At 55.5% G+C, this 26,481-nt stretch overlaps 1 long non-coding RNA gene across 1 annotated transcript in view; it reads right to left on the bottom strand.

Annotated features, from left to right (window-relative positions):
• LOC145530002 (uncharacterized) overlaps positions 1-26,481 on the bottom strand; it is a 1,493,464-nt gene that overhangs the window by 908,068 nt on the left and 558,915 nt on the right. Inside the window, exon 69 of the long non-coding RNA XR_014071397.1 lies at positions 19,724-19,835. This is a non-coding gene — a long non-coding RNA (uncharacterized LOC145530002). The remainder of the gene's footprint in view (positions 1-19,723; positions 19,836-26,481) is intronic.

Genomic DNA, 26,481 nt, shown 5'->3' with positions numbered 1-26,481 from the left:
GGGAGACCTTCGAGTCTTCCTTTCGCGCCTCCAACTTGGATGCGGGGTCTCAAAACACTCAGGAGGGGGAGTGCCTTTTCCTGGGTACCACGGCGCATCCAGGCCTCGTTCTGCCCCATTCTGTGCTGTGTCAGCCCTGGATGGAGTCTTTCTTTCTGAAGTCTCAGCGCACAAGCTCCACGTGATATCGGCCCCAGGTGGAAAGGCATGGAGCTGCTCGTAGGCCGACAGACCTAGGAAGCAGATGGGAGAATGACCCCCACTCTGCAGATGGAGAGACTGGGGAAACCCTGAGGGGAATACGCTTGTCCAGGGCCACACCACTTATGAGAAGAAGGAGCCTGGTCTGAGAGCAGCGGGGTCCTCGGAGCTCAGGCCCTGGCTGCACCCAGGCCTCCCCAGGGCTGTGGGCTGGGCTGTGTGGCTGTCACTGTGCCTGCACATGGCCTAAGGGGGGTGGTCGAGCAGTCAGAAACCCAGAGATTCCCTTGGGAAGTTTTGGGGAAGGGACCTCAGCACGAACCCCAGGAAATGATGTCACCTGCCGGCAACAGAACCCAACAGAACCCGCAACCCGTGTATCCAGGCCTCCAGAGCGGAGAGGAGCCCCCAGCCAGATCACTTGCTGCCAGGATGTTCTGCTGTTTGCCCCTGCCCAGAGGCCGGGGCCTGAGGAGAGCTCATAGGCAGTGTGCGTGGGCACCCTGTCGACGTTGGCTCAGGGCACCCCCGAGAGGCCTCTGGCCCTTTGCCCGGAGAAACAGAAAGGTAACACGGGGAGCCCCAGGCCGGGCCAGCCCACCTCTCCCATGCCACCCGGAAACACCGGGTCCTTTGCCTGTGTGTGTGGATGCGGGTTTCTCGGGGTGTGTCTCCCTCAAGGAAGCCCAGGCGGATGTGGGGTCAGAAGCCTGCGGGCAAGTTGTGTCCACACCCCAGGGGAGAGCAGGCTGGCTGGGATGGGGAGAGTGCGGGCAGCGCCGGCCGCCCAGGCTGGCCTCACACCCTCAGGTGGGTCTCTTTCGTCCCGGGTGGGGATCTGAGCAGACACACGTCTCTGACCCTTCTGGGAAGAGAAGTTCGAGCAGGCAGAAGCAGCGGCTCCACTGGCCAGGCCCAGCTCGGAAAAGTCCCAGCATGGCTGGCTGACGGTCACTGTCGTTGCAGAGCTTCCCACGTGATGAGGCCGAGGACGGGGACACCCCGTCCACCTCCCGGAGGGAGGGGTCGGAGCACCACCCCCCCGCCCCTGAGGCCCAGTGCAGGCTCCAGGTGAGCGTGCCCACGGAGGCATCAGCCCCACCGGGGGCGAAGCGGAGGCGGGGAAGGCCTGCTGCCGAGACACCACACAGGATACACCCGGCGGCCCAGTCTGAGGCTGCCACGGAGCTCAGCACACCCGGCTCCGACCCAGAGTCCCGAGAACCCCAGCCTCTGAGGCAGCAGGAGGACCTGGAGCCCAGCACGCCAGAGCACAGAGGTGAGGACGCTGGGGCTGGTGCACGGGAGTGTGTGGGGAGGGGGTGCTGAGCTACACAGGGACGAGTCCCCGAAAGATGCTGCTGGGCCTGCAGCAAGCGCTGGCCTCACACCCCCACCCCCTTCTTGCACACTTCAGTCCCAAAAGACATCCGACCCTGGGTATTCTTTGGGAATCTCTTGGAAGCTTTCTGTCCCGGGATACGCACATGCCAAGGCTGGCCTGTGGGCAAACTTTGCTTCTCCCTCAGCTCTAGCACTGGCCTCCAACTGGAACCAGGCTCCACTTCCCAGACCTGTCCCTACAGAGGTGGTGGCTCCAGGTGCAGGACCCAGGGATCCACCGAGGGCAGATGGAGAACCGAGACTTGCCCTCGCAGAGACACCAGGCCAGCTGGGTTCTGGCCAGCACACCGGGCAGATCGGATCTCCGTGCCTGCAGGACCCCCAGCCCCAGGCACTGATGTCCCACCCCCTCAGCCAGAACCTCCACCTCCACGTGCACCTGTACCTGCTCGGGCTTTGGCAGGAGAACCCGAGGCAGAGGAGGAGTCACCGCCTCGGCAGGGAGAGCCTGCCCTGGCTCCCGCGCAACACCCAGACGCCGACGATGACTCACCCACCCCTGCAGGAAGAACGAGCCCCCGCTCTGGACAGAGACCCAGAGCCCTTGCCGGAAACACCACGTCCAGGGGAGCGGTCGGCTCTGCCGCCTCCATCCCTGTCGGCTCACCGTGGACGCTGTCAACTCGGTCTGCCCCCAGGGGACATGGAGTTCCTTTCCCCTGAACTGCTTTGCATTTGGTTTGTTTCCACCTTTCTGGTGATGTTTTATTTTTTGTATGGTTTCCTGTATTTTTGTTGGTTAAGTTGGGAACTTGTTGGTTAAGTTAGTAAACTTTTTCATCATTGTTGCAATTTGGGAACACTGTTGTGTAACTCTGGTGATACTGTGTTACCATCACCACTTTGTGGTTTCAGACCCGTTTGATCTTTATGCCCCACCCCCCAACAAAGCCTGGATTCAAGGCAAGCACGCCCTGTTCATCCCTCCCCCCGATCCTGAACACAATTTCATCTTTTCTTTCTGCATTCCTTCCTATATTCTTGGTGTCCCCAATCAATGACTCTCAGTGAAATGACTGAAGGAGTTTCTTTCGGACTCTCCACCTACTGTAAGACTCCATTGGAGAGTTCTCATTTTTATGTCATTTGAACTAGCCTTTGATAGCTGACAGGACGGTGTACGTCCTTTCAAGATATCATGTGCCAAACGAAGCCCTTTTGGCAAATGCCATCATTATCTCCAGGCAGGCATTGCTGTTTGAAGGGTGACATCTCAGCCAGAAGGCAGAGGCTGAGCTCCTCTTGTTGCACCAGCTCCCAAAAGAAGCCAAGAAAGGGAGCTGGAACAACAAACCACCCCAACGCCCAGGAAAGCGTTCTTCACGACAGAAGGCTAGAAAATGACCCAACAACCTTGTGGCCCAGAACCCCTCTAGAAAAATCACTGTTCCATAAAAAAGAGAAACACGTGGGAAGTTCCAAGGAGAGGCAATGCCCATGGCCAGTGTACTTTAGAGACGGCCTGACCGCTCCGGGGAAGACACGCACCGACGGAACCCCTTGGGAAACAGCAGTGAGAGTCCTCACCGTCGTAAGGGTTTCCTCTGGGGACAACCTGCCCTGGGCACCACATGAGGGAGCAGACCGGCTTCTCTTCCTCTGCCCCCACACCATTCACTCATGAAGGCAGCTCAGGTGTTCTCATGCCCTGCCTGCCTGCCTGCCTGCCTGGCTCATCCGTGAGCTGTGACCACCTCCAGGGCAGGACTCCACCTTCTCCTCTCTGTGTACCGTGAATCTGCACACAGTGGGCTTTCAGAACCTTAGGAGACTTGAGCCATTCCCACTCGAGCCAGAACCCTCCCCAGGAAGGAAAACGGCTGTGGAGTCATTTTGGCCCCAGCACTGGTTCCGAAAGCCTGGCGGCTCCTACAGCCTCTACGGTGTGAAGAGGGAGGTCCCTTTTGACAGAGCTTTCCGGCTGTCAGATCTAAGCTGTTGTTTCACTGTCAGCTGTGTCTCTTCCGTTGCAGCCAGGTGGGCCACGCTGCTCCAAAGGGGCTCACAAGCTGAGTGGCAAGGGAGGTATTGAGCGGACAGGGATGGCTACAACGTGCTGCAAACTGAGTGAGGGTCCCCACAATCCTCAGCAAAGGTCGGTGGTGTGCAAGTGGGGAGTAGAGGGCCCCCAAGTTCCAAAGGAAGGGAGGTACTCGGGAGCTAAAGCCCTTGGCTGCTGTGGTAGCAGCTGCAGATGGCAGCTCGTCCACAGTGCACTTCGAATGAGGTCATATGAGCGGGACTCTGGAAATGGCTCCGAAATCAAGAGAAAGGGGTCAGGGTATGTGGGAATCCGGCGGGGGTGGGGGGTGGATGAAGGAAGGTGTCCTTCCTCTCTCCAGTGCAATTTGGTTTGGTGAGTCTCAAAGCTACCAGATGGCACTTCCCAAGTCAGGCCCCCGCAGGAATCAGGGTGGGCTGCGTGCCTCAGCGCCTGCTACAGGGACAAGCCACACCAGTGGCCTCCCTGAGCTCAAATGGCCGGATCTGGGGGTTCTGTCTGGGTGCACACCTCCTTGCTCTGGCCAAGTTCCCCCCTTCTCTGAGCACCAGCTTCATCCTCTCGAATGAGGACATCGATTGCTACCTTGGCACGTTACTCCCTTCATCCTGTGAAGACTCATTAGGCTTATCCTACAATTACTAGCTGGCCCGAAGAGATATCTCCTGAATCCAGATTAAGCTGGAGTCTCCCAGGCTCATCTGGCATGTCTTCCCTGAAGTCTGCCAAAACCCACACCCTTGCATTTCCAGGGACTCCCCTTAGCCAGCTGGGCAGAAAACCCAGCATGGTTCAAACAAGCTGACAGACAAGCGGGAGAGGACTCACGGGCAGACAGCCTCCCTCAGGTCTCGGGTGGAGCTCTGGGACCACAGCAGCAGCGGGCCATCTCAGACCCTGGGCTCAGCAGCGCCCTCATTCTCAGGCCGGCGGCTCTGCCCTGAGGGGAGCAGGAAGGTCACCAACTGCCGCAGGCGGACCTCAAGCCCCTCCCACTGCTGGAGCCTGACCTCCCCCGGCCCCACCCCTTCCCCTACCCCAGCAGGACGAGAGCTCGTCTTCCCCTGGCTTCCAACGTGAGGCCCGGCCCCGGGCCCCGATTGGGCACTGCCCCAGTGCGGAGCCAATCACAGTGGCCAGGGAGGTGGAACGCACCGATTGGCCAGGGCCAGGTCATGTGACCATACTCCCCAGGAAACTCAAACCTTACCAAGATTCCCTAACAAACCAATGAACAAAATTATCCAGTAAAGGCAAACCGTACTTTTTAATGAGGCCAATGTCACAGAAAAAAAAAAAAAATCCTTCACAATGAACTGCTCAAGGAAGCTACTAAATAAGCTTTCAGAAAAGTTAAGACGTTTTTTTTTTTTTTAATAGGGTGACGGAGAGCTATACCTTTCCCATCTATGTGAATTTAGGTTTAAACTAGATTTCCCTCGGCTATTATATAAGATAAAAAACCCCACATCACCCCCTTTCACTCCCCCCACCCCCAAAAAGTGTTTTAGTCTATTGAATTTTTGTGTCCTCAGTTGTGTCTGATTCACGGCAACTCACGAACTCTACACAGCCAGGCTCTTCCGTCCATGGAATTCAGGGCAATTTTTTTCTGTCACAGCAAATGCCCACCCTGGGTGATCCAAAGGCAAGGGCTCAGAGGCTCCTGAGAGTCTAACTCCTTTCAGCCGAGAACAGAGCTGGCTCCTCACTGGGATGCCTGTGGCCTGGGGCTCCCAGAGGGGAGAGCAGCACTCGCCCCACCGTGTGGTCACTGCTGGAAGTGCAGGCTGCTCCTCACTCCCCCTTGACAGTGTCCCTGAGGGCAGAACAGTGTGAATCTACTCAAGGTGGAAACGCAAACTCCGATGCAACCAAACTTCCCACGAGGTCTCCAAAACCACTCAGGAACAGGGAATTGGAAACTGCAGGGCATGACATGAATGGAGATGGAGACTTGACACCTTACACCGAGTTCAGTTCCAGTTATCCCTAGACAAAGTTTCCATGAAAACTTGTCACAAATCTAGAAGAACAATGAGCAGAAACCGGACACGTGCTTTGAGTCTTCACACACAAAACAAAAAGGCAGCCCACAAAACAACCCAGAGAATACAGTGGACTTTGCAAAATCAAAGATATCTACTGTGGGAAAGACCTCATTACAAAAGCAAAAGACAGGTCATACATCGCGAGACGAATGAGTGGAAACACAAAGCTTCTCAAGGATGTGTCTCCAAACAGACAAAGAACACCAACACGACAAGCCTGTGAAAACTAGGGAAAGGTCTGAAGGGACAGCAGACTGAGGAAGACACACACAGCGTATCCCGGATGATGTCCAGCACTGAGGGCCTGAAGAAACAACAGTCTAGTTGCACTCCCTCAGGCCTGTGTGACCCTGGATGAGGCCTCTGTTTCCCGGTGGCTCTGAGAGATGGACAGGGAGGAAGGGGAAGAGAAATCACTTGCATTTCTAATACTCACAGCAAAGTCTTCCAATGAGAAGGGAATTATCACCCCCACTGACAATGCCATTCACTGAAGTGATACCCACGAGTCCATCTAACCCAGAAGGGAAGGAAGGACCTGTTCTCACAAAACGGCGAGAGATGGAAGAAGGAAGATCAAGCCCACACCAACCACTGGAAAGAGAAGCTGTGCTCAGGGCTTGAAAGAATTCCTATTGGGAAAATGATGTCACAGCCCCACAAGGCAATCCACAGCTTCGATGCTATTCCTCCCAAAATGCCAATGCATTTTCGCACCGAACAAAGAATTGCAAAAGGGGTACGGAAACAGAAAAGAGCCTAAATTGTCAATACAATCCGACGAAAAAGCCCCGATACGGACATCCAAGGTTGTGTGAAAGGAAATTAGACGACCAAACTAGGATCCTCAGGAGAGTATCGGAGAAGGCGATGGCGACCCACTCCAGTACTCTTGCCTGGAAAACGCCCTGGACGGAGGAGCCTGGTAGGCTGCAGGCCATGGGGTCGCGCAGAGTCAGACACGACTGAAGTGACTTAGGCGCAGCGGCAGCAGCAGGACAGTATGCTATTGGGAATACAACAACACACACAGATCCAGATCGATGGAATAAAGTTGAGGGTCCAGAAACAAACCCCGGCATCCATGGTCAACTCATCTCTGACACAAAAGGGGAGAATATCCAAATGGGAACAAGAAAGCCTCTTCAATAAATGTCCATGGGAAAACCAGACAGCTACATCTGAAGAACGCTATTGGTTTTGATCTCACACCACCTCAATATCGGGAAAAAACCTCACCCTAAAGACTGATGTCATGAGACAGCTAGAAAGAAGCGTAGGTCAAAGGCTCCTTAACATCAGAGTCTCCTTGCCATTTGCTGGGCGGAGGTAGAAATGGGTCTCTTCAAGTAAGGGAAAGAGGAAAACGAAGTACGCCAATGGGTTTCCATCCAATGGAACCTCTTCACAACAGAGAAGCTAAGCATTCAGAAATGCAAAAGATAGGAAACGGAACATGAGAGACTCCTTGCAAGTGGAGTATCTGAGAAGGGGTTCATATGGAAAGAGACGAAGAACGCACAGCACTCAGATTCCAAGAAACACCACCACCACCCTTGACCCTTCCCCCATGACCAACTCCGACCTAAAGCCTTTCTCTCCCTCTAACCTATCCCTAAAACATAACCCTCATCTAATCACATACATGTGCATTCCTAGCATCCATCCATCCTCACACGAGAGAGAAAGAGGAAGACACAGACTGAATCGAGAAGGGAAAAGAGAGGGACACAGCCAGAGAGAGACACGGAACCAAAGAGAGGAATGGAGTCGATGGTCCAGACGTTTCATCAATCTGTCTCGAAGGTAGAAGTAATGACAGCGCCCATCCACCCCAGAAGGGGGAAAAGGACAGAAGCTTTGGAGAGGAAAAGACAAGAACGCAGGGAGCCATTAGAAGCTCAGCCACCCGCAGAAGCCGAGCTGGGACACTTGAACAGAATCTCAATGGAAACAGAGGACCAGAAAGTTGGCTACTCTTTTCTATAAGAGAGGGAGACCTTCGAGTCTTCCTTTCGCGCCTCCAACTTGGATGCGGGGTCTCAAAACACTCAGGAGGGGGAGTGCCTTTTCCTAGGTACCACGGCGCATCCAGGCCTCGTTCTGCCCCATTCTGTGCTGTGTCAGCCCTGGATGGAGTCTTTCTTTCTGAAGTCTCAGCGCACAAGCTCCACGTGATATCGGCCCCAGGTGGAAAGGCATGGAGCTGCTCGTAGGCCGACAGACCTAGGAAGCAGATGGGAGAATGACCCCCACTCTGCAGATGGAGAGACTGGGGAAACCCTGAGGGGCATACGCTTGTCCAGGGCCACACCACTTATGAGAAGAAGGAGCCTGGTCTGAGAGCAGCGGGGTCCTCGGAGCTCAGGCCCTGGCTGCACCCAGGCCTCCCCAGGGCTGTGGGCTGGGCTGTGTGGCTGTCACTGTGCCTGCACATGGCCTAAGGGGGGTGGTCGAGCAGTCAGAAACCCAGAGATTCCCTTGGGAAGTTTTGGGGAAGGGACCTCAGCACGAACCCCAGGAAATGATGTCACCTGCCGGCAACAGAACCCAACAGAACCCGCAACCCGGGTATCCAGGCCTCCAGAGCGGAGAGGAGCCCCCAGCCAGATCACTTGCTGCCAGGATGTTCTGCTGTTTGCCCCTGCCCAGAGGCCGGGGCCTCAGGAGAGCTCACAGGCAGTGTGCGTGGGCACCCTGTCGACGTTGGCTCAGGGCACCCCCGAGAGGCCTCTGGCCCTTTGCCCGGAGAAACAGAAAGGTAACACGGGGAGCCCCAGGCCGGGCCAGCCCACCTCTCCCATGCCACCCGGAAACACCGGGTCCTTTGCCTGTGTGTGTGGATGCGGGTTTCTCGGGGTGTGTCTCCCTCAAGGAAGCCCAGGCGGATGTGGGGTCAGAAGCCTGCGGGCAAGTTGTGTCCACACCCCAGGGGAGAGCAGGCTGGCTGGGATGGGGAGAGTGCGGGCAGCGCCGGCCGCCCAGGCTGGCCTCACACCCTCAGGTGGGTCTCTTTCGTCCCGGGTGGGGATCTGAGCAGACACACGTCTCTGACCCTTCTGGGAAGAGAAGTTCGAGCAGGCAGAAGCAGCGGCTCCACTGGCCAGGCCCAGCTTGGAAAAGTCCCAGCATGGCTGGCTGACGGTCACTGTCGTTGCAGAGCTTCCCACGTGATGAGGCCGAGGACGGGGACACCCCGTCCACCTCCCGGAGGGAGGGGTCGGAGCACCACCCCCCCGCCCCTGAGGCCCAGTGCAGGCTCCAGGTGAGCGTGCCCACGGAGGCATCAGCCCCACCGGGGGCGAAGCGGAGGCGGGGAAGGCCTGCTGCCGAGACACCACACAGGATACACCCGGCGGCCCAGTCTGAGGCTGCCACGGAGCTCAGCACACCCGGCTCCGACCCAGAGTCCCGAGAACCCCAGCCTCTGAGGCAGCAGGAGGACCTGGAGCCCAGCACGCCAGAGCACAGAGGTGAGGACGCTGGGGCTGGTGCACGGGAGTGTGTGGGGAGGGGGTGCTGAGCTACACAGGGATGAGTTCCCGAAAGATGCTGCTGGGCCTGCAGCAAGCGCTGGCCTCACACCCCCACCCCCATCTTGCACACTTCAGTCCCAAAAGACATCCGACCCTGGGTATTCTTTGGGAATCTCTTGGAAGCTTTCTGTCCCGGGATACGCACATGCCAAGGCTGGCCTGTGGGCAAACTTTGCTTCTCCCTCAGCTCTAGCACTGGCCTCCAACTGGAACCAGGCTCCACTTCCCAGACCTGTCCCTACAGAGGTGGTGGCTCCAGGTGCAGGACCCAGGGATCCACCGAGGGCAGATGGAGAACCGAGACTTGCCCTCGCAGAGACACCAGGCCAGCTGGGTTCTGGCCAGCACACCGGGCAGATCGGATCTCCGTGCCTGCAGGACCCCCAGCCCCAGGCACTGATGTCCCACCCCCTCAGCCAGAACCTCCACCTCCACGTGCACCTGTACCTGCTCGGGCTTTGGCAGGAGAACCCGAGGCAGAGGAGGAGTCACCGCCTCGGCAGGGAGAGCCTGCCCTGGCTCCCGCGCAACACCCAGACGCCGACGATGACTCACCCACCCCTGCAGGAAGAACGAGCCCCCGCTCTGGACAGAGACCCAGAGCCCTTGCCGGAAACACCACGTCCAGGGGAGCGGTCGGCTCTGCCGCCTCCATCCCTGTCGGCTCACCGTGGACGCTGTCAACTCGGTCTGCCCCCAGGGGACATGGAGTTCCTTTCCCCTGAACTGCTTTGCATTTGGTTTGTTTCCACCTTTCTGGTGATGTTTTATTTTTTGTATGGTTTCCTGTATTTTTGTTGGTTAAGTTGGGAACTTGTTGGTTAAGTTAGTAAACTTTTTCATCATTGTTGCAATTTGGGAACACTGTTGTGTAACTCTGGTGATACTGTGTTACCATCACCACTTTGTGGTTTCAGACCCGTTTGATCTTTATGCCCCACCCCCCAACAAAGCCTGGATTCAAGGCAAGCACGCCCTGTTCATCCCTCCCCCCGATCCTGAACACAATTTCATCTTTTCTTTCTGCATTCCTTCCTATATTCTTGGTGTCCCCAATCAATGACTCTCAGTGAAATGACTGAAGGAGTTTCTTTCGGACTCTCCACCTACTGTAAGACTCCATTGGAGAGTTCTCATTTTTATGTCATTTGAACTAGCCTTTGATAGCTGACAGGACGGTGTACGTCCTTTCAAGATATCATGTGCCAAACGAAGCCCTTTTGGCAAATGCCAACATTATCTCCAGGCAGGCATTGCTGTTTGAAGGGTGACATCTCAGCCAGAAGGCAGAGGCTGAGCTCCTCTTGTTGCACCAGCTCCCAAAAGAAGCCAAGAAAGGGAGCTGGAACAACAAACCACCCCAACGCCCAGGAAAGCGTTCTTCACGACAGAAGGCTAGAAAATGACCCAACAACCTTGTGGCCCAGAACCCCTCTAGAAAAATCACTGTTCCATAAAAAAGAGAAACACGTGGGAAGTTCCAAGGAGAGGCAATGCCCATGGCCAGTGTACTTTAGAGACGGCCTGACCGCTCCGGGGAAGACACGCACCGACGGAACCCCTTGGGAAACAGCAGTGAGAGTCCTCACCGTCGTAAGGGTTTCCTCTGGGGACAACCTGCCCTGGGCACCACATGAGGGAGCAGACCGGCTTCTCTTCCTCTGCTCCCACACCATTCACTCATGAAGGCAGCTCAGGTGTTCTCATGCCCTGCCTGCCTGCCTGCCTGCCTGCCTGGCTCATCCGTGAGCTGTGACCACCTCCAGGGCAGGACTCCACCTTCTCCTCTCTGTGTACCGTGAATCTGCACACAGTGGGCTTTCAGAACCTTAGGAGACTTGAGCCATTCCCACTCGAGCCAGAACCCTCCCCAGGAAGGAAAACTGCTGTTGGGTCCTTTTGGCCCCAGCACTGGTTCCGAAAGCCTGGCGGCTCCTACAGCCTCTACGGTGTGAAGAGGGAGGTCCCTTTTGACAGAGCTTTCCGGCTGTCAGATCTAAGCTGTTGTTTCACTGTCAGCTGGGTCTCTTCCGTTGCAGCCAGGTGGGCCACGCTGCTCCAAAGGGGCTCACAAGCTGAGTGGCAAGGGAGGTATTGAGAGGACAGGGATGGCTACAACGTGCTGCAAACTGAGTGAGGGTCCCCACAATCCTCAGCAAAGGTCTGTGGTGTGCAAGTGGGGAGTAGAGGGCCCCCAAGTTCCAAAGGAAGGGAGGTACTCGGGAGCTAAAGCCCTTGGCTGCTGTGGTAGCAGCTGCAGATGGCAGCTCGTCCACAGTGCACTTCGAATGAGGTCATATGAGCGGGACTCTGGAAATGGCTCCGAAATCAAGAGAAAGGGGTCAGGGTATGTGGGAATCCGGCGGGGGTGGGGGGTGGATGAAGGAAGGTGTCCTTCCTCTCTCCAGTGCAATTTGGTTTGGTGAGTCTCAAAGCTACCAGATGGCACTTCCCAAGTCAGGCCCCCGCAGGAATCAGGGTGGGCTGTGTGCCTCGGCCCCTGCCACAGGGACAAGCCACACCAGTGGCCTCCCTGAGCTCAAATGGCCGGATCTGGGGGTTCTGTCTGGGTGCACACCTCCTTGCTCTGGCCAAGTTCCCCCCTTCTCTGAGCACCAGCTTCATCCTCTCGAATGAGGACATCGATTGCTACCTTGGCACGTTACTCTCTTCATCCTGTGAAGACTCATTAGGCTTATCCTACAATTACTAGCTGGCCCGAAGAGATATCTCCTGAATCCAGATTAAGCTGGAGTCTCCCAGGCTCATCTGGCATGTCTTCCCTGAAGTCTGCCAAAACCCACACCCTTGCATTTCCAGGGACTCCCCTTAGCCAGCTGGGCAGAAAACCCAGCATGGTTCAAACAAGCTGACAGACAAGCGGGAGAGGACTCACGGGCAGACGGCCTCCCTCAGGTCTCGGGTGGAGCTCTGGGACCACAGCAGCAGCGGGCCATCCCAGCCCCTGGGCTCAGCAGCGCCCTCATTCTCAGGCCGGCGGCTCTGCCCTGAGGGGAGCAGGAAGGTCACCAACTGCCGCAGGCGGACCTCAAGCCCCTCCCACTGCTGGAGCCTGACCTCCCCCGGCCCCACCCCTTCCCCTACCCCAGCAGGACGAGAGCTCGTCTTCCCCTGGCTTCCAACGTGAGGCCCGGCCCCGGGCCCCGATTGGGCACTGCCCCAGTCCGGAGCCAATCACAGTGGCCAGGGAGGTGGAACGCACCGATTGGCCAGGGCCAGGTCATGTGACCATACTCCCCAGGAAACTCAAATATTACCAAGATTCCCTAACAAACCAATGAACAAAATTATCCAGTAAAGGCAAACCGTACTTTTTAATGAGGCCAATGTCACAGAAAAAAAAAAAATCCTTCACAATGAACTGCTCAAGGAAGCTACTAAATAAGCTTTCAGAAAAGTTAAGACTTTTTTTTTTTTTTAAATAGGGTGACGGAGAGCTATACCTTTCCCATCTATGTGAATTTAGGTTTAAACTAGATTTCCCTCGGCTATTATATAAGACAAAAACCCCCACATCACCCCCTTTCACTCCCCCCACCCCCAAAAAGTGTTTTAGTCTATTGAATTTTTGTGTCCTCAGTTGTGTCTGATTCACGGCAACTCACGAACTCTACACAGCCAGGCTCTTCCGTCCATGGAATTCAGGGCAATTTTTTTCTGTCACAGCAAATGCCCACCCTGGGTGATCCAAAGGCAAGGGCTCAGAGGCTCCTGAGAGACTAACTCCTTTCAGCTGAGCACAGAGCTGGCTCCTCACTGGGATGCCTGTGGCCTGGGGCTCCCAGAGGGGAGAGCAGCACTCGCCCCACCGTGTGGTCACTGCTGGAAGTGCAGGCTGCTCCTCACTCCCCCTTGACAGTGTCCCTGAGGGCAGAACAGTGTGAATCTACTCAAGGTGGAAACGCAAACTCCGATGCAACCAAACTTCCCACAAGGTCTCCAAAACCACTCAGGAACAGGGAATTGGAAACTGCAGGGCATGACATGAATGGAGATGGAGACTTGACACCTTACACCGAGTTCACTTCCAGTTATCCCTAGACAAAGTTTCCATGAAAACTTGTCACAAATCTAGAAGAACAATGAGCAGAAACCGGACACGTGCTTTGAGTCTTCACACACAAAACAAAAAGGCAGCCCACAAAACAACCCAGAGAATACAGTGGACTTTGCAAAATCAAAGATATCTACTGTGGGAAAGACCTCATTACAAAAGCAAAAGACAGGTCATACATCGCGAGACGAATGAGTGGAAACACAAAGCTTCTCAAGGATGTGTCTCCAAACAGACAAAGAACACCAACACGACAAGCCTGTGAAAACTAGGGAAAGGTCTGAAGGGACAGCAGACTGAGGAAGACACACACAGAGTATCCCGGATGATGTCCAGCACTGAGGGCCTGAAGAAACAACAGTCTAGTTGCACTCCCTCAGGCCTGTGTGACCCTGGATGAGGCCTCTGTTTCCCGGTGGCTCTGAGAGATGGACAGGGAGGAAGGGGAAGAGAAATCACTTGCATTTCTAATACTCACAGCAAAGTCTTCCAATGAGAAGGGAATTATCACCCCCACTGACAATGCCATTCACTGAAGTGATACCCACGAGTCCATCTAACCCAGAAGGGAAGGAAGGACCTGTTCTCACAAAACGGCGAGAGATGGAAGAAGGAAGATCAAGCCCACACCAACCACTGGAAAGAGAAGCTGTGCTCAGGGCTTGAAAGAATTCCTATTGGGAAAATGATGTCACAGCCCCACAAGGCAATCCACAGCTTCGATGCTATTCCTCCCAAAATGCCAATGCATTTTCGCACCGAACAAAGAATTGCAAAAGGGGTACGGAAACAGAAAAGAGCCTAAATTGTCAATACAATCCGACGAAAAAGCCCCGATACGGACATCCAAGGTTGTGTGAAAGGAAATTAGACGACCAAACTAGGATCCTCAGGAGAGTATCGGAGAAGGCGATGGCGACCCACTCCAGTACTCTTGCCTGGAAAACGCCCTGGACGGAGGAGCCTGGTAGGCTGCAGGCCATGGGGTCGCGCAGAGTCAGACACGACTGAAGTGACTTAGCCGCAGCGGCAGCAGCAGGACAGTATGCTATTGGGAATACAACAACACACACAGATCCAGATCGATGGAATAAAGTTGAGGGTCCAGAAACAAACCCCGGCATCCATGGTCAACTCATCTCTGACACAAAAGGGGAGAATATCCAAATGGGAACGAGAAAGCCTCTTCAATAAATGTCCATGGGAAAACCAGACAGCTACATCTGAAGAACACTATTGGTTTTGATCTCACACCACCTCAATATCGGGAAAAAACCTCACCCTAAAGACTGATGTCATGAGACAGCTAGAAAGAAGCGTAGGTCAAAGGCTCCTTAACATCAGAGTCTCCTTGCCATTTGCTGGGCGGAGGTAGAAATGGGTCTCTTCAAGTAAGGGAAAGAGGAAAACGAAGTACGCCAATGGGTTTCCATCCAATGGAACCTCTTCACAACAGAGAAGCTAAGCATTCAGAAATGCAAAAGATGGGAAACGGAACATGAGAGACTCCTTGCAAGTGGTGTATCTGAGAAGGGGTTCATATGGAAAGAGACGAAGAATGCACAGCACTCAGATTCCAAGAAACACCACCACCACCCTTGACCCTTCCCCCATGACCAACTCCGACCTAAAGCCTTTCTCTCCCTCTAACCTATCCCTAAAACATAACCCTCATCTAATCATATACATGTGCATTCCTAGCATCCATCCATCCACACACGAGAGAGAAAGAGGAAGACACAGACTGAATCGAGAAGGGAAAAGAGAGGGACACAGACAGAGAGAGACACGGAACCAAAGAGAGGAAAGGAGTCGACGGTCCAGACTTTTCATCAATCTGTCTCGAAGGTAGAAGCAATGACAGCGCCCATCCACCCCAGAAGGGGGAAAAGGACGGAAGGTTTGGAGAGGAAAAGACAAGAACGCAGGGAGCCATTAGAAGCTCAGCCACCCGCAGAAGCCGAGCTGGGACACTTGAACAGAATCTCAATGGAAACAGAGGACCAGAAAGTTGGCTACTCTTTTCTATAAGAGAGGGAGACCTTCGAGTCTTCCTTTCGCGCCTCCAACTTGGATGCGGGGTCTCAAAACACTCAGGAGGGGGAGTGCCTTTTCCTGGGTACCACGGCGCATCCAGGCCTCATTCTGCCCCATTCTGTGCTGTGTCAGCCCTGGATGGAGTCTTTCTTTCTGAAGTCTCAGCGCACAAGCTCCACGTGATATCGGCCCCAGGTGGAAAGGCATGGAGCTGCTCGTAGGCCGACAGACCTAGGAAGCAGATGGGTGAATGACCCCCACTCTGCAGATGGAGAGACTGGGGAAACCCTGAGGGGCATACGCTTGTCCAGGGCCACACCACTTATGAGAAGAAGGAGCCTGGTCTGAGAGCAGCGGGGTCCTCGGAGCTCAGGCCCTGGCTGCACCCAGGCCTCCCCAGGGCTGTGGGCTGGGCTGTGTGGCTGTCACTGTGCCTGCACATGGCCTAAGGGGGGTGGTCGAGCAGTCAGAAACCCAGAGATTCCCTTGGGAAGTTTTGGGGAAGGGACCTCAGCACGAACCCCAGGAAATGATGTCACCTGCCGGCAACAGAACCCAACAGAACCCGCAGCCCGGGTATCCAGGCCTCCAGAGCGGAGAGGAGCCCCCAGCCAGATCACTTGCTGCCAGGATGTTCTGCTGTTTGCCCCTGCCCAGAGGCCGGGGCCTCAGGAGAGGTCACAGGCAGTGTGCGTGGGCACCCTGTCAACGTTGGCTCAGGGCACCCCCGAGAGGCCTCTGGCCCTTTGCCCGGAGAAACAGAAAGGTAACACGGGGAGCCCCAGGCCGGGCCAGCCCACCTCTCCCATGCCACCCGGAAACACCGGGTCCTTTGCCTGTGTGTGTGGATGCGGGTTTCTCGGGGTGTGTCTCCCTCAAGGAAGCCCAGGCGGATGTGGGGTCAGAAGCCTGCGGGCAAGTTGTGTCCACACCCCAGGGGAGAGCAGGCTGGCTGGGATGGGGAGAGTGCGGGCAGCGCCGGCCGCCCAGGCTGGCCTCACACCCTCAGGTGGGTCTCTTTCGTCCCGGGTGGGGATCTGAGCAGACACACGTCTCTGACCCTTCTGGGAAGAGAAGTTCGAGCAGGCAGAAGCAGCGGCTCCACTGGCCAGGCCCAGCTCGGAAAACTCCCAGCATGGCTGGCTGACGGTCACTGTCGTTGCAGAGCTTCCCACGTTATGAGGCCGAGGACGGGGACACCCCGTCCACCTCCCGGAGGGAGGGGTCGGAGCACTACCCCCCCACCCCTGAGGCCCAGTGCAGGCTCCAGGTGAGCGTGCCCACGGAGGCATCAGCCCCACCGGGGGCGAAGCGGAGGCGGGGAAGGCCTGCTGCCGAGACACCACACAGGATACACCCGGCGGCCCAGTCTGAGGCTGCCACGGAGCTCAGCACACCCGGCTCCGACCCAGAGTCCCGAGAACCCCAGCCTCTGAGGCAGCAGGAGGACCTGGAGCCCAGCACGCCAGAGCACAGAGGTGAGGACGCTGGGGCTGGTGCACGGGAGTGTGTGGGGAGGGGGTGCTGAGCTACACAGGGACGAGTCCCCGAAAGATGCTGCTGGGCCTGCAGCAAGCGCAGGCCTCACACCCCCACCCCCTTCTTGCACACTTCAGTCCCAAAAGACATCCGACCCTGGGTATTCTTTGGGAATCTCTTGGAAGCTTTCTGTCCCGGGATACGCACATGCCAAGGCTGGCCTGTGGGCAAACTTTGCTTCTCCCCCAGCTCTAGCACTGGCCTCCAACTGGAACCAGGCTCCACTTCCCAGACCTGTCCCTACAGAGGTGGTGGCTCCAGGTGCAGGACCCAGGGATCCACCGAGGGCAGATGGAGAACCGAGACTTGCCCTCGCAGAGACACCAGGCCAGCTGGGTTCTGGCCAGCACACCGGGCAGATCGGATCTCCGTGCCTGCAGGACCCCCAGCCCCAGGCACTGATGTCCCACCCCCTCAGCCAGAACCTCCACCTCCACGTGCACCTGTACCTGCTCGGGCTTTGGCAGGAGAACCCGAGGCAGAGGAGGAGTCACCGCCTCGGCAGGGAGAGCCTGCCCTGGCTCCCGCGCAACACCCAGACGCCGACGATGACTCACCCACCCCTGCAGGAAGAACGAGCCCCCGCTCTGGACAGAGACCCAGAGCCCTTGCCGGAAACACCACGTCCAGGGGAGCGGTCGGCTCTGCCGCCTCCATCCCTGTCGGCTCACCGTGGACGCTGTCAACTCGGTCTGCCCCCAGGGGACATGGAGTTCCTTTCCCCTGAACTGCTTTGCATTTGGTTTGTTTCCACCTTTCTGGTGATGTTTTATTTTTTGTATGGTTTCCTGTATTTTTGTTGGTTAAGTTTTGATTAGTAAACTTTTTCATCATTGTTGCAATTTGGGAACACTCTTGTGTAACTGGTGATACTGTGTTACCATCACCACTTTGTGGTTTCAGACCCGTTTGATCTTTATGCCCCACCCCCCAACAAAGCCTGGATTCAAGGCAAGCACGCCCTGTTCATCCCTCCCCCCGATCCTGAACACAATTTCATCTTTTCTTTCTGCATTCCTTCCTATATTCTTGGTGTCCCCAATCAATGACTCTCAGTGAAATGACTGAAGGAGTTTCTTTCAGACTCTCCACCTACTGTAAGACTCCATTGGAGAGTTCTCATTTTTATGTCATTTGAACTAGCCTTTGATAGCTGACAGGACGGTGTACGTCCTTTCAAGATATCATGTGCCAAACGAAGCCCTTTTGGCAAATGCCATCATTATCTCCAGGCAGGCATTGCTGTTTGAAGGGTGACATCTCAGCCAGAAGGCAGAGGCTGAGCTCCTCTTGTTGCACCAGCTCCCGAAAGAAGCCAAGAAAGGGAGCTGGAACAACAAACCACCCCAACGCCCAGGAAAGCGTTCTTCACGACAGAAGGCTAGAAAATGACCCAACAACCTTGTGGCCCAGAACCCCTCTAGAAAAATCACTGTTCCATAAAAAAGAGAAACACGTGGGAAGTTCCAAGGAGAGGCAATGCCCATGGCCAGTGTACTTTAGAGACGGCCTGACCGCTCCGGGGAAGACACGCACCGACGGAACCCCTTGGGAAACAGCAGTGAGAGTCCTCACCGTCGTAAGGGTTTCCTCTGGGGACAACCTGCCCTGGGCACCACATGAGGGAGCAGACCGGCTTCTCTTCCTCTGCCCCCACACCATTCACTCATGAAGGCAGCTCAGGTGTTCTCATGCCCTGCCTGCCTGCCTGCCTGCCTGGCTCATCCGTGAGCTGTGACCACCTCCAGGGCAGGACTCCACCTTCTCCTCTCTGTGTACCGTGAATCTGCACACAGTGGGCTTTCAGAACCTTAGGAGACTTGAGCCATTCCCACTCGAGCCAGAACCCTCCCCAGGAAGGAAAACGGCTGTGGAGTCATTTTGGCCCCAGCACTGGTTCCGAAAGCCTGGCGGCTCCTACAGCCTCTACGGTGTGAAGAGGGAGGTCCCTTTTGACAGAGCTTTCCAGCTGTCAGATCTAAGCTGTTGTTTCACTGTCAGCTGTGTCTCTTCCGTTGCAGCCAGGTGGGCCACGCTGCTCCAAAGGGGATCACAAGCTGAGTGGCAAGGGAGGTATTGAGAGGACAGGGATGGCTACAACGTGCTGCAAACTGAGTGAGGGTCCCCACAATCCTCAGCAAAGGTCTGTGGTGTGCAAGTGGGGAGTAGAGGGCCCCCAAGTTCCAAAGGAAGGGAGGTACTCGGGAGCTGAAGCCCTTGGCTGCTGTGGTAGCAGCTGCAGATGGCAGCTCGTCCACAGTGCACTTCGAATGAGGTCATATGAGCGGGACTCTGGAAATGGCTCCGAAATCAAGAGAAAGGGGTCAGGGTATGTGGGAATCCGGCGGGGGTGGGGGGTGGATGAAGGAAGGTGTCCTTCCTCTCTCCAGTGCAATTTGGTTTGGTGAGTCTCAAAGCTACCAGATGGCACTTCCCAAGTCAGGCCCCCGCAGGAATCAGGGTGGGCTGCGTGCCTCAGCGCCTGCTACAGGGACAAGCCACACCAGTGGCCTCCCTGAGCTCAAATGGCCGGATCTGGGGGTTCTGTCTGGGTGCACACCTCCTTGCTCTGGCCAAGTTCCCCCCTTCTCTGAGCACCAGCTTCATCCTCTCGAATGAGGACATCGATTGCTACCTTGGCACGTTACTCCCTTCATCCTGTGAAGACTCATTAGGCTTATCCTACAATTACTAGCTGGCCCGAAGAGATATCTCCTGAATCCAGATTAAGCTGGAGTCTCCCAGGCTCATCTGGCATGTCTTCCCTGAAGTCTGCCAAAACCCACACCATTGCATTTCCAGGGACTCCCCTTAGCCAGCTGGGCAGAAAACCCAGCATGGTTCAAACAAGCTGACAGACAAGCGGGAGAGGACTCACGGGCAGACGGCCTCCCTCAGGTCTCTGGTGGAGCTCTGGGACCACAGCAGCAGCGGGCCATCTCAGACCCTGGGCTCAGCAGCGCCCTCATTCTCAGGCCGGCGGCTCTGCCCTGAGGGGAGCAGGAAGGTCACCAACTGCCGCAGGCGGACCTCAAGCCCCTCCCACTGCTGGAGCCTGACCTCCCCCGGCCCCACCCCTTCCCCTACCCCAGCAGGACGAGAGCTCGTCTTCCCCTGGCTTCCAACGTGAGGCCCGGCCCCGGGCCCCGATTGGGCACTGCCCCAGTCCGGAGCCAATCACAGTGGCCAGGGAGGTGGAACGCACCGATTGGCCAGGGCCAGGTCATGTGACCATACTCCCCAGGAAACTCAAACCTTACCAAGATTCCCTAACAAACCAATGAACAAAATTATCCAGTAAAGGCAAACCGTACTTTTTAATGAGGCCAATGTCACAGAAAAAAAAAAAAAATCCTTCACAATGAACTGCTCAAGGAAGCTACTAAATAAGCTTTCAGAAAAGTTAAGACGTTTTTTTTTTTTTAATAGGGTGACGGAGAGCTATACCTTTCCCATCTATGTGAATTTAGGTTTAAACTAGATTTCCCTCGGCTATTATATAAGACAAAAAACCCCACATCACCCCCTTTCACTCCCCCCACCCCCAAAAAGTGTTTTAGTCTATTGAATTTTTGTGTCCTCAGTTGTGTCTGATTCACGGCAACTCACGAACTCTACACAGCCAGGCTCTTCCGTCCATGGAATTCAGGGCAATTTTTTTCTGTCACAGCAAATGCCCACCCTGGGTGATCCAAAGGCAAGGGCTCAGAGGCTCCTGAGAGTCTAACTCCTTTCAGCCGAGCACAGAGCTGGCTCCTCACTGGGATGCCTGTGGCCTGGGGCTCCCAGAGGGGAGAGCAGCACTCGCCCCACCGTGTGGTCACTGCTGGAAGTGCAGGCTGCTCCTCACTCCCCCTTGACAGTGTCCCTGAGGGCAGAACAGTGTGAATCTACTCAAGGTGGAAACGCAAACTCCGATGCAACCAAACTTCCCACGAGGTCTCCAAAACCACTCAGGAACAGGGAATTGGAAACTGCAGGGCATGACATGAATGGAGATGGAGACTTGACACCTTACACCGAGTTCACTTCCAGTTATCCCTAGACAAAGTTTCCATGAAAACTTGTCACAAATCTAGAAGAACAATGAGCAGAAACCGGACACGTGCTTTGAGTCTTCACACACAAAACAAAAAGGCAGCCCACAAAACAACCCAGAGAATACAGTGGACTTTGCAAAATCAAAGATATCTACTGTGGGAAAGACCTCATTACAAAAGCAAAAGACAGGTCATACATCGCGAGACGAATGAGTGGAAACACAAAGCTTCTCAAGGATGTGTCTCCAAACAGACAAAGAACACCAACACGACAAGCCTGTGAAAACTAGGGAAAGGTCTGAAGGGACAGCAGACTGAGGAAGACACACACAGAGTATCCCGGATGATGTCCAGCACTGAGGGCCTGAAGAAACAACAGTCTAGTTGCACTCCCTCAGGCCTGTGTGACCCTGGATGAGGCCTCTGTTTCCCGGTGGCTCTGAGAGATGGACAGGGAGGAAGGGGAAGAGAAATCACTTGCATTTCTAATACTCACAGCAAAGTCTTCCAATGAGAAGGGAATTATCACCCCCACTGACAATGCCATTCACTGAAGTGATACCCACGAGTCCATCTAACCCAGAAGGGAAGGAAGGACCTGTTCTCACAAAACGGCGAGAGATGGAAGAAGGAAGATGAAGCCCACACCAACCACTGGAAAGAGAAGCTGTGCTCAGGGCTTGAAAGAATTCCTATTGGGAAAATGATGTCACAGCCCCACAAGGCAATCCACAGCTTCGATGCTATTCCTCCCAAAATGCCAATGCATTTTCGCACCGAACAAAGAATTGCAAAAGGGGTACGGAAACAGAAAAGAGCCTAAATTGTCAATACAATCCGACGAAAAAGCCCCGATACGGACATCCAAGGTTGTGTGAAAGGAAATTAGACGACCAAACTAGGATCCTCAGGAGAGTATCGGAGAAGGCGATGGCGACCCACTCCAGTACTCTTGCCTGGAAAACGCCCTGGACGGAGGAGCCTGGTAGGCTGCAGGCCATGGGGTCGCGCAGAGTCAGACACGACTGAAGTGACTTAGGCGCAGCGGCAGCAGCAGGACAGTATGCTATTGGGAATACAACAACACACACAGATCCAGATCGATGGAATAAAGTTGAGGGTCCAGAAACAAACCCCGGCATCCATGGTCAACTCATCTCTGACAGAAAAGGGGAGAATATCCAAATGGGAACAAGAAAGCCTCTTCAATAAATGTCCATGGGAAAACCAGACAGCTACATCTGAAGAACGCTATTGGTTTTGATCTCACACCACCTCAATATCGGGAAAAAACCTCACCCTAAAGACTGATGTCATGAGACAGCTAGAAAGAAGCGTAGGTCAAAGGCTCCTTAACATCAGAGTCTCCTTGCCATTTGCTGGGCGGAGGTAGAAATGGGTCTCTTCAAGTAAGGGAAAGAGGAAAACGAAGTACGCCAATGGGTTTCCATCCAATGGAACCTCTTCACAACAGAGAAGCTAAGCATTCAGAAATGCAAAAGATAGGAAACGGAACATGAGAGACTCCTTGCAAGTGGTGTATCTGAGAAGGGGTTCATATGGAAAGAGACGAAGAACGCACAGCACTCAGATTCCAAGAAACACCACCACCACCCTTGACCCTTCCCCCATGACCAACTCCGACCTAAAGCCTTTCTCTCCCTCTAACCTATCCCTAAAACATAACCCTCATCTAATCACATACATGTGCATTCCTAGCATCCATCCATCCTCACACGAGAGAGAAAGAGGAAGACACAGACTGAATCAAGAAGGGAAAAGAGAGGGACACAGCCAGAGAGAGACACGGAACCAAAGAGAGGAATGGAGTCGATGGTCCAGACGTTTCATCAATCTGTCTCGAAGGTAGAAGTAATGACAGCGCCCATCCACCCCAGAAGGGGGAAAAGGACAGAAGCTTTGGAGAGGAAAAGACAAGAACGCAGGGAGCCATTAGAAGCTCAGCCACCTGCAGAAGCCGAGCTGGGACACTTGAACAGAATCTCAATGGAAACAGAGGACCAGAAAGTTGGCTACTCTTTTCTATAAGAGAGGGAGACCTTCGAGTCTTCCTTTCGGTCCTCCAACTTGGATGCGGGGTCTCAAAACACTCAGGAGGGGGAGTGCCTTTTCCTGGGTACCACGGCGCATCCAGGCCTCGTTCTGCCCCATTCTGTGCTGTGTCAGCCCTGGATGGAGTCTTTCTTTCTGAAGTCTCAGCGCACAAGCTCCACGTGATATCGGCCCCAGGTGGAAAGGCATGGAGCTGCTCGTAGGCCGACAGACCTAGGAAGCAGATGGGAGAATGACCCCCACTCTGCAGATGGAGAGACTGGGGAAACCCTGAGGGGCATACGCTTGTCCAGGGCCACACCACTTATGAGAAGAAGGAGCCTGGTCTGAGAGCAGCGGGGTCCTCGGAGCTCAGGCCCTGGCTGCACCCAGGCCTCCCCAGGGCTGTGGGCTGGGCTGTGTGGCTGTCACTGTGCCTGCACATGGCCTAAGGGGGGTGGTCGAGCAGTCAGAAACCCAGAGATTCCCTTGGGAAGTTTTGGGGAAGGGACCTCAGCACGAACCCCAGGAAATGATGTCACCTGCCGGCAACAGAACCCAACAGAACCCGCAACCCGGGTATCCAGGCCTCCAGAGCGGAGAGGAGCCCCCAGCCAGATCACTTGCTGCCAGGATGTTCTGCTGTTTGCCCCTGCCCAGAGGCCGGGGCCTCAGGAGAGCTCACAGGCAGTGTGCGTGGGCACCCTGTCAACGTTGGCTCAGGGCACCCCCGAGAGGCCTCTGGCCCTTTGCCCGGAGAAACAGAAAGGTAACACGGGGAGCCCCAGGCCGGGCCAGCCCACCTCTCCCATGCCACCCGGAAACACCGGGTCCTTTGCCTGTGTGTGTGGATGCGGGTTTCTCGGGGTGTGTCTCCCTCAAGGAAGCCCAGGCGGATGTGGGGTCAGAAGCCTGCGGGCAAGTTGTGTCCACACCCCAGGGGAGAGCAGGCTGGCTGGGATGGGGAGAGTGCGGGCAGCGCCGGCCGCCCAGGCTGGCCTCACACCCTCAGGTGGGTCTCTTTCGTCCCGGGTGGGGATCTGAGCAGACACACGTCTCTGACCCTTCTGGGAAGAGAAGTTCGAGCAGGCAGAAGCAGCGGCTCCACTGGCCAGGCCCAGCTTGGAAAAGTCCCAGCATGGCTGGCTGACGGTCACTGTCGTTGCAGAGCTTCCCACGTGATGAGGCCGAGGACGGGGACACCCCGTCCACCTCCCGGAGGGAGGGGTCGGAGCACCACCCCCCCGCCCCTGAGGCCCAGTGCAGGCTCCAGGTGAGCGTGCCCACGGAGGCATCAGCCCCACCGGGGGCGAAGCGGAGGCGGGGAAGGCCTGCTGCCGAGACACCACACAGGATACACCCGGCGGCCCAGTCTGAGGCTGCCACGGAGCTCAGCACACCCGGCTCCGACCCAGAGTCCCGAGAACCCCAGCCTCTGAGGCAGCAGGAGGACCTGGAGCCCAGCACGCCAGAGCACAGAGGTGAGGACGCTGGGGCTGGTGCACGGGAGTGTGTGGGGAGGGGGTGCTGAGCTACACAGGGACGAGTTCCCGAAAGATGCTGCTGGGCCTGCAGCAAGCGCTGGCCTCACACCCCCACCCCCATCTTGCACACTTCAGTCCCAAAAGACATCCGACCCTGGGTATTCTTTGGGAATCTCTTGGAAGCTTTCTGTCCCGGGATACGCACATGCCAAGGCTGGCCTGTGGGCAAACTTTGCTTCTCCCTCAGCTCTAGCACTGGCCTCCAACTGGAACCAGGCTCCACTTCCCAGACCTGTCCCTACAGAGGTGGTGGCTCCAGGTGCAGGACCCAGGGATCCACCGAGGGCAGATGGAGAACCGAGACTTGCCCTCGCAGAGACACCAGGCCAGCTGGGTTCTGGCCAGCACACCGGGCAGATCGGATCTCCGTGCCTGCAGGACCCCCAGCCGCAGGCACTGATGTCCCACCCCCTCAGCCAGAACCTCCACCTCCACGTGCACCTGTACCTGCTCGGGCTTTGGCAGGAGAACCCGAGGCAGAGGAGGAGTCACCGCCTCGGCAGGGAGAGCCTGCCCTGGCTCCCGCGCAACACCCAGACGCCGACGATGACTCACCCACCCCTGCAGGAAGAACGAGCCCCCGCTCTGGACAGAGACCCAGAGCCCTTGCCGGAAACACCACGTCCAGGGGAGCGGTCGGCTCTGCCGCCTCCATCCCTGTCGGCTCACCGTGGACGCTGTCAACTCGGTCTGCCCCCAGGGGACATGGAGTTCCTTTCCCCTGAACTGCTTTGCATTTGGTTTGTTTCCACCTTTCTGGTGATGTTTTATTTTTTGTATGGTTTCCTGTATTTTTGTTGGTTAAGTTGGGATTAGTAAACTTTTTCATCATTGTTGCAATTTGGGAACACTCTTGTGTAACTGGTGATACTGTGTTACCATCACCACTTTGTGGTTTCAGACCCGTTTGATCTTTATGCCCCACCCCCCAACAAAGCCTGGATTCAAGGCAAGCACGCCCTGTTCATCCCTCCCCCCGATCCTGAACACAATTTCATCTTTTCTTTCTGCATTCCTTCCTATATTCTTGGTGTCCCCAATCAATGACTCTCAGTGAAATGACTGAAGGAGTTTCTTTCAGACTCTCCACCTACTGTAAGACTCCATTGGAGAGTTCTCATTTTTATGTCATTTGAACTAGCCTTTGATAGCTGACAGGACGGTGTACGTCCTTTCAAGATATCATGTGCCAAACGAAGCCCTTTTGGCAAATGCCATCATTATCTCCAGGCAGGCATTGCTGTTTGAAGGGTGACATCTCAGCCAGAAGGCAGAGGCTGAGCTCCTCTTGTTGCACCAGCTCCCGAAAGAAGCCAAGAAAGGGAGCTGGAACAACAAACCACCCCAACGCCCAGGAAAGCGTTCTTCACGACAGAAGGCTAGAAAATGACCCAACAACCTTGTGGCCCAGAACCCCTCTAGAAAAATCACTGTTCCATAAAAAAGAGAAACACGTGGGAAGTTCCAAGGAGAGGCAATGCCCATGGCCAGTGTACTTTAGAGACGGCCTGACCGCTCCGGGGAAGACACGCACCGACGGAACCCCTTGGGAAACAGCAGTGAGAGTCCTCACCGTCGTAAGGGTTTCCTCTGGGGACAACCTGCCCTGGGCACCACATGAGGGAGCAGACCGGCTTCTCTTCCTCTGCCCCCACACCATTCACTCATGAAGGCAGCTCAGGTGTTCTCATGCCCTGCCTGCCTGCCTGCCTGCCTGGCTCATCCGTGAGCTGTGACCACCTCCAGGGCAGGACTCCACCTTCTCCTCTCTGTGTACCGTGAATCTGCACACAGTGGGCTTTCAGAACCTTAGGAGACTTGAGCCATTCCCACTCGAGCCAGAACCCTCCCCAGGAAGGAAAACGGCTGTGGAGTCATTTTGGCCCCAGCACTGGTTCCGAAAGCCTGGCGGCTCCTACAGCCTCTACGGTGTGAAGAGGGAGGTCCCTTTTGACAGAGCTTTCCAGCTGTCAGATCTAAGCTGTTGTTTCACTGTCAGC

Source organism: Giraffa tippelskirchi, chromosome 12 (genome assembly GCF_054371585.1).
Source record: "Giraffa tippelskirchi isolate mGirTip1 chromosome 12, T2T-mGirTip1v1.2.pri, whole genome shotgun sequence".
Classification (NCBI taxonomy): domain Eukaryota; kingdom Metazoa; phylum Chordata; class Mammalia; order Artiodactyla; family Giraffidae; genus Giraffa; species Giraffa tippelskirchi.
This window is presented reverse-complemented; position numbering and strand designations above follow the sequence as displayed.